Source organism: Dasypus novemcinctus, chromosome 4 (genome assembly GCF_030445035.2).
Source record: "Dasypus novemcinctus isolate mDasNov1 chromosome 4, mDasNov1.1.hap2, whole genome shotgun sequence".
NCBI lineage: Eukaryota > Metazoa > Chordata > Mammalia > Cingulata > Dasypodidae > Dasypus > Dasypus novemcinctus.
Window position 1 is genome coordinate 140,263,058 of NC_080676.1, and position 7,567 is coordinate 140,270,624.

General features: G+C 43.7%; 1 pseudogene; it reads right to left on the minus strand.

Moving 5' to 3' along the window:
- Window positions 1-4,856: 4,856 nt before the first annotated feature.
- Window positions 4,857-7,136, minus strand: LOC101440152 (leukocyte receptor cluster member 8-like; annotated as a pseudogene).
- Window positions 7,137-7,567: the final 431 nt, after the last annotated feature.

A 7,567-nucleotide genomic window follows, 5' to 3' on the forward strand; every position in this document is an offset into this window, starting at 1 on the left:
ATTATATGTGTGAGTCTTGACTGTTGCCTAGGAGGGAAACAGGAACGCAGATAAGAACCTGAATGGAATATCTAAAAATGCATTTTGAAATTATTCCACAAGAAAGAACATTATACTTGTGTGACTATGCATTTCTTGGAGATAAAACTCTTGCCTCCTACTGCCACCCCACCCCCAAACCTTTCCAAAGAAGTTTGAGAAATTTAAATGTCACATTCTGCTCAGAGGAATACTAATCATACAAAATGGCACTGAGACAAGGCATAAATTTAGGACTGAAATAACCAAACATATCCCCTGATCGGGGCATGTCAAATAAGGCAGGCTTAAAGCCAATCACATGCAAGGTAGGCTTAATTTCTAGATTTTGCAACATAATTCATATTAGCATCATGTAGTGGGTACTGGTGAAGTGAGCCAAGATGATTAAGGAGATCTGAGAGATAGGTGATACCCAACTGTAACTTTGTATCTTCCCATCCTAAATGTTCCAAAACATTACTTACTGAGGGAAACCTTATGTGACCTTTAATTTAAGTTAAACCCCATTACAGAATGCAGGAAAAACATGATTCAGTTTGTTGTTCTAGATAAAAAGTGGGAAAGGCCATTGCATGTAAAGGTACATCAAATGAGGATCAGAAGGATCAAGACTTAAAGTTTCAGGGTCAGTAAACTGTATATCTGAAATTATATTATTTTTGAATGTGGTTTGGGAAGGGTATCTGTATTTGCTGCCAGTAAAGATGAAGAAGAAATTCAAGTAAGAATTAAAATAGCATTGTTTGAGAACCATTCAGATACGCACCTACCAGTAACAAACAAATGTTTCTGAGTTGCAAATAAATTGCTGGAAATTGTATGAGATTTGCCAATTTTGCTAAATCATGTTGCATCCAGTCCCTGATTTGTTATTGGAGAAAAGTAAATCTTCATATTTTAATAGAAATGGTAGAATTTCTACAAATCAGAGGAAAGATCTTTTATTAACAATCTTTTCACTTACTAGGGTTCAATTTGACCCCAACATGTACAAACTTCCACATTCCTAACATGTTTTATTCCTATAGCTGATTATTGGGAGAAGAAAATGTGGAAGAGACAGACTGGTATGCACATTTTATAGTGGAGCCAGTTGTTTCAATGATGCATCATGGGAACAGGTTCAGGGCACAACAGATACGTTCAGCAAATGAACTTTCTTACTTGTTCATGATAAAGAATCCAAAAGGGTAAACAACTACTTTGTTACTAACACAACACAAAGGATAGAGAAGAGGAAGGGACAAAGTTCCATCCTGTCTGATCTCCTGGGATGACTGAAAGCTACTCTGAGTCAGGGTTGATGGATTCCAGCTCCACATGCCCCACTTTGTGTTGGAGAAAAGTGTGTTGGAGAAAAGTCACAAATCTATACTGTTTGAGCATGGTATTTATCTACCTTAGGGGGGAGGGGGTCCTGCCACTGAGAATTCCTACCTTGATTAGCATCTGGAGGTGCTTGTTCCATTTTACAGGTCTAAGTTCTGGCAGGACGTTTTCATTAGTCTTAACATCTCCCCAGGTTGTGGAATAGCTCACAATAGAAAAGAAAGAGTGGGTAGCAGAAATCTAGAGGATGGTCCCTTAGTGTGTGCCCCTGACTTCTCCAGAGAAGAGGTGGAGGTAGGCGAGGTCTGGGGAACAGCTGCATAACAGATGTGTGTGATTTCTCAGCACGGAGATCTTAAAGGCTGTATAAAATACAGAACCCCCAATTTTTCTACTGAAATTATCATAAATCTTTGAATTGTGATCTAGAGCTTGTGCTTGTCTTGATTTAAAAAGATACCTTAATTTCCTTTCTGCTGTGACAAATACTACACAGTGGGTTAGCTTAAACCATGGAATTTATTGGCTTGCAATTTTATAGGCTAAAAGCTTATTTCCTCCCAAGCTTGGTAGTGTTTTGTTGCCTGGTAATTCTTGGCTTTTTCCCTCACAGGACTATGTCCTCTCCTCTCTCCTTTAGGTTCCTTTGACTTCTGGCGCTTCCACGTGGCATTTATCGTTATAAGGCCTCCAGTAATAGGATTAAGATTCATACTGATTGTTAGCCCCAGCTTCACTAAAAATAACATCTACAAAAGTTCCTTTTTACAATGGTTCACTCACAGAGATAGATTAACATTAAGAACATTTTTCCTGGCATATATAAATCAGTCTGCCAATCAAATTTTATGTGAGTTTTCCCCTTCATTAAAAAAAAAAAAGTTTAGGACACTAGATGATCAAAGGTCATGCAAAATATTCTATTTTATTATAGCAGATCTTTTAGAAAAAAATATGAAAAGACACAAAATTGGTATTAGACGGCAGTTGAATAGACAGGTTGATAAAATGCCAGTTAGTTAAACAGAAATAAGGAAACTACTTAGAATTGTATTTAACATAGATGTCTCCAAATTCGTGGACTTAATAAATGGATTCCTTTGAACTTTTGAGATAATTTGTTTTGTATATGTCTGCAAGTTTATACATGACATAGACCGAAGTGGGAGTTGAACATGTAGAAAGAGCAATTCATCCATTTACTGAGTCAATGAAATCACTCATCATTTAACAATATCTTTAAGTCCTACTGTGCTAGATATCTGGAATACATCAAGGAAAAAATATACAAACAACTTGCTCTTATAGCACTCCTGGTTTTGTGGTTGTTTTCATACAATGAAAAGAGGGCCAATTCACTCTATCTAGCTAAACTTAATTCAAATAATTATCATATTCTAACATGAGACAATTATATAACTGCAGGATTTTAGTGTTTTTTTTTTAAATTATATATGGCATATATGCAGAGAGTATACAAATCTAAAGTTTATAACTCTATGTTTTATATATAACCACATGATCACACCCAGATCAAACTATAAAACATTTTCTATATTCTAGAATGCTTTCTCATACTTTCCATATGGCACTATATATCCCCCTTGCAAAGATAAGCACTATTTTTATTTCTAGCACCAGAAAGATCTTTGCTTGATCCAGAGTAATTTACAGGATGTACCCTTTCATTGTTAAATTTTTCATTCAACATTATGTCTGTGAGATTCATCAATGCTTTATACGTAACTATTTTCTTCTCCATTGCTATATAATATTGAATTGTATAAATAAATCCTAATATACTTCCCATTTAACTTGTAGAGGTCACTGAGAACAGATCCAGTGTTAGGATATTGTAAATAAAGCTTATCAAAATATATATGTTAGATGTAAACATATGAGAAATTCTGAGTCATAGATTAAGAGTATTTTTACTGCCAGAGTTTCTAATGTGGTTGTACTAATTGACAATTCCACCTTCAATGCATAAGAGTTTAGTTATTCTATAACCTCATCAAGTTGTTCTAAATCTTCATTAAAACATACAATTCAAAAGACAGAAAATTTTACATATAGAGTTATCTCATGTTGATTTTAATTTGTATTTTTCTGATGAAAATTACATTGAAAACAAGGTTATATATTTATTGTTCATTTAGATAGTATTTTTCTGTAAATTGCATCTCTTTTCTCCACCTTATTTTTGTATTGTTTGGTTTTTTTTACTTATAGGATTTTAGATTTTTTAAATATAATTTGTACACAACATTAGATGTGTGCATTACAAAAATGTCAAGATGCATTCATTTTTTCAGAAAGAGGTAACAGTCCTAATGATTTGCATTATTCATTCTCAACTGAATCTTAGTGAATGGAAGGAGTTAATTTATTGTAATCCATTTGATTAATTATAACTTTTATGACTAGCGCTTTTTATGTTCTGTTTTAAAAGTGACTGTCTCAAGTTACTTAAAGTTCATAGGTACATTCCTTTGTGTTTATTTCTACAAGCTTTATTGAATTACATTTCAGGTTTAGATGTACAAAACTGCAGTGTATAACAGGAGGTAGGGATCAAGGTTTCAAGTGTCATAATTTTTAAACAAAAATAGTCAATATATGCAGCAAAATCTTTAAAAACCCATAATTCCAGGAAGGCAGGGAAGGGAGTGAGAGATACCACTTCACCTGTGCTGAACCAAGACTAAGAATGGGGGAAAAGGAAGAGGAAGGAGAGAGAGGGGGGGAAATCAGAAGGAACATTGGTGATAGGGGAGGAGAACAGCAAGGCTACATAGTACAACTTGGAAGGAGGCAGGCCCAGCCTGGAAGGTCCCTCGGTGGCCTTGGGAGCCCTCAGGGCAGTATTGCGGCAATGGGTCTGGTCATGGCAGTGGTGCCGGCATTGGCATTTCTGGATTGGGGGCCAAGGGTGGGGCACAGTCTCCAAGCATTTCCTCTCACTCCAAACAGAGGCCTTGGATGACCTGGCAACAAGAGTGTGTGATCAGGCAGACGGTGGTGGATGGATTTGCTGGGCACCCCTGCCATGGGGGCACGGCTGGGCTACCTGTCTTACTTGAACTGATACCCCAGACATGGGGTGGGCTAAGGTGTCTGGACAGGTACCGGAGTACAAGCTTCAAAGAGAGAGAGAGAGAGAGAAAATAAATAAAACACTGAGATAGCATTAGTGGAGTGAAAGGTGGGCACAGACCACCCTACAGACCCCCAGCCATCCGTTGCCCCATCCCTTCCTCACCCAAAACCACAACTCTGAGGTAAAAAAAATAGAAATGAAAAGAAAAGGAAAAAAAGAAAGAAAAATACCTTTGTTCTCCGAGGGGAAATAGGGTCAGTGGCTCTTCCTGGAGCCCACTCCTCACTAATTTATTTAAAACCCAAGTGCATCGCTAAAAATGAAATTCGCTATGGCAGTCCTGGGGATTGCAGACCTCGCTGCAGTTTCTACCCTGCCTGGGTGCTCAGAAGGCTGACAGCTACGCCAGGCTGAGGTGGTTGTTGATCCTGGAGTTGTTGGGACCCATGTAGGCCAGGACCAGGGGCAGTAGGAAAGCCTGGCAGGGGACCTCTCAGTCCAAGTCCAGCGCAGCCTGCAGGTAGGAGACCCGCAGCACAGGTCTGAACCTTTTGATCATCACCCTGAGGGCGGCCTTGCGCTACGGGCCTGCAAACCTGTCCTCGAGATAGCCTGACATGCATGGTGCTTGACCATAGAGCCCAAAGAACCAGGGGCAATTGCCCAGGGCCCAGGCCGCCCTGAGTGCCAAGGCATGGGCCACACAAGCGTCTGTCTTCAGTCCTGGTGTCAGATACGCCAGCTCCATAGTGGTGTCTCCTGAGTTCTTGGTGAAAATGTAATAGATGACCCTTTAGGCAGTGAACTCCGTGATATTGCCTGGCAATTTTTCAGCATAGAGTGACTTGGGCTGCGCCTGGCACTGGTTAAATTCTTCATGGTCACCCTTCTCCAAGGCGATGCGGCCATGTGTCTTATACACTTCCACAGTGAACTCTGTGCACACATCCTGGACGGTCAGATCCTGCCCAATCGATTTCAACTGCTTGCAGGCAAACATGTAGTCCTGCTTCTTTTTCCAGTGGGACTTGACCATGGAAGGGACTTGTTCAAAATTGCCACGAGGCGCACTGTGGAGGGGTCTGGGGCACAGGTGAGATGCAGGTAGGGTTTGGTGATGTCCATGCTGGTGCCCAAGATCTACAGCTGGGGTCCGCCAGGCTGCTGTCCAGAGCCCCTGTCCGTGTGCAGCACCAGAAGCTCTAGACGTAGGATGCAGGAATGGCCGTGTGGGAAGCTGGTCTCCAGCTGCTGCTTCTTCACCTAGCTCTCCCAGTCCTTGTGCACCAGAGCCCCCTACTTGCGGCTGCGCTTTGTGGTGGTGATAGTGCCTTAACCCCCGCTGGGCCTTGCTTAGGCTCGATCCATGTGGGTATCCCGATCACCCCGGCCCTTGGGGGTCTTCTTGAAGCCCACTGGGTGACACTCATTCTCTGAGTCAGAACTGTCAGAGTCTCAGTGGGAGGCCCTACTGCAGAAGCAGCGGGTCAGAGACCTGAAGGAAAGCAAGTGGATGTTGGTACTGGAGAAGGAACTGCTGTCCTTCATAAACACATTGTTCTTGCCAAACTTGGTGAAACTGTTTCCCCGGGCTTGACCAGCATCCCCAGCCGCTGGAGTCCTTTTCTGGGATTGAGCACCCATGCTCCTTGTCATCAAACCCACCGCCCTGGGAGGGTGAAGGCTGCTAAGGGTCTTCTACTGCATCTTCTTGAGGAGCTCAGCCACGCACTGTGGAGTCAGCCTAGGCAGAAGCTCCCGGCTCCAATCTTTGGCATAACCTGAGCTGTCCGCAGCCGGGCCTGCAGCACCGGCTTGAGCAGCTTCTGAGCCCGGTCCTTGCCCTCATCTGACTTGCAGACCACAAAGCAGTGCTGCACATATTCCTTCATGTGTGACCAGCCATCCGGCTTCCCAAACAGGCACCCTGGAGAGGAGGGCTCACTGTGGTTGTGGGATTTGTCAATGTTGGTTTGTAGGCGGAAGTTGCTGTGCTACACCTCAGACCTGGAACCAAAGTTCTGCTTGGTGACAGCAAAGGACCGTTTCTGGATTTTGAACTTGAGACCACCAGTCCCCGGGGCCGACTCCATGTGGTTCCACAGTTGTTGGCCCTTCTTGGGTTTGGCAGGCTTGGAAAAGGCATGTCACCCGTAGGCATGGACAGAGGCTGCCCCTTCCTGGCTGTACAGTGTGGCCAGAGCAGACCCTGGTTGGGAGCTGCTGCTCAAAGGGTGCACTCTGTGCTGGGGGTTTGAAGGTTGAGGGGGCTGGACTGCAGGCAGCTGTGGAGGGGATCTCTGGTAGGACATGCCAGGGTCCAGGACCTGGGTGAGGATCCCTTGGTGCTGGGGTCCCGATGGCTGCTACGGCATGGCTGAGCTGACAGAGCTGGCCACCCCACACTGGAAGGGGGAGCCATAGATTTAGTGGTAACAGTTATAGGCATAACCGTATTGCTGGTAATACTGCTGCTGCAGAGCCAAAGCACTGGACGGGACATGGACTGTGTATTGGTCACAGGCCCAAGGCTTCTAATCCTGGTAGGGTTACCAGCAGCTTCGGCTTTCCTGACGCTGGGCCAGGGCCTGGCAGGCCTTCTTCCATGCCGGAATCTCACACACGGGGATCTCCATGCCATTCTTTTACCTGTGCCTGCCACCATGCCTTACCGAGGAAGCCAGTCCTTGCTACTTTGGTGAAACACATTGATTGCCACCTAGACCTTACCAAGGAAGCCAGTCCATGCTACTTTGGTCAAACATGTTGGTTGCCACCTAGACCATGGGGTATAAGGAGTGGACCTGCAGAACAAGCTGTTTTTTTCACTCTCCACTTCTGCCGCTGGCTTCTGGGACCCAAGGCAAGAACAACTGGCCTGGGAGTCTGCCTGGTCACCCCTCTGGCTCTTGTCTCTTCAACTTGGGGCTGCTCTGCTGACTTCAGCCTCTGGCAGCTTTCTCAGCCTCTGTGGCCTTCTCTGTCTTTCTGTGGCTGTAGCCTATTCTGGAGACCTCTCTCACATGGCAGTAAAACAGGGCTTCTCTTCTCTCTTCATATAGGGCAAAAGTAATAGGATATGGACCCACCTTGAGT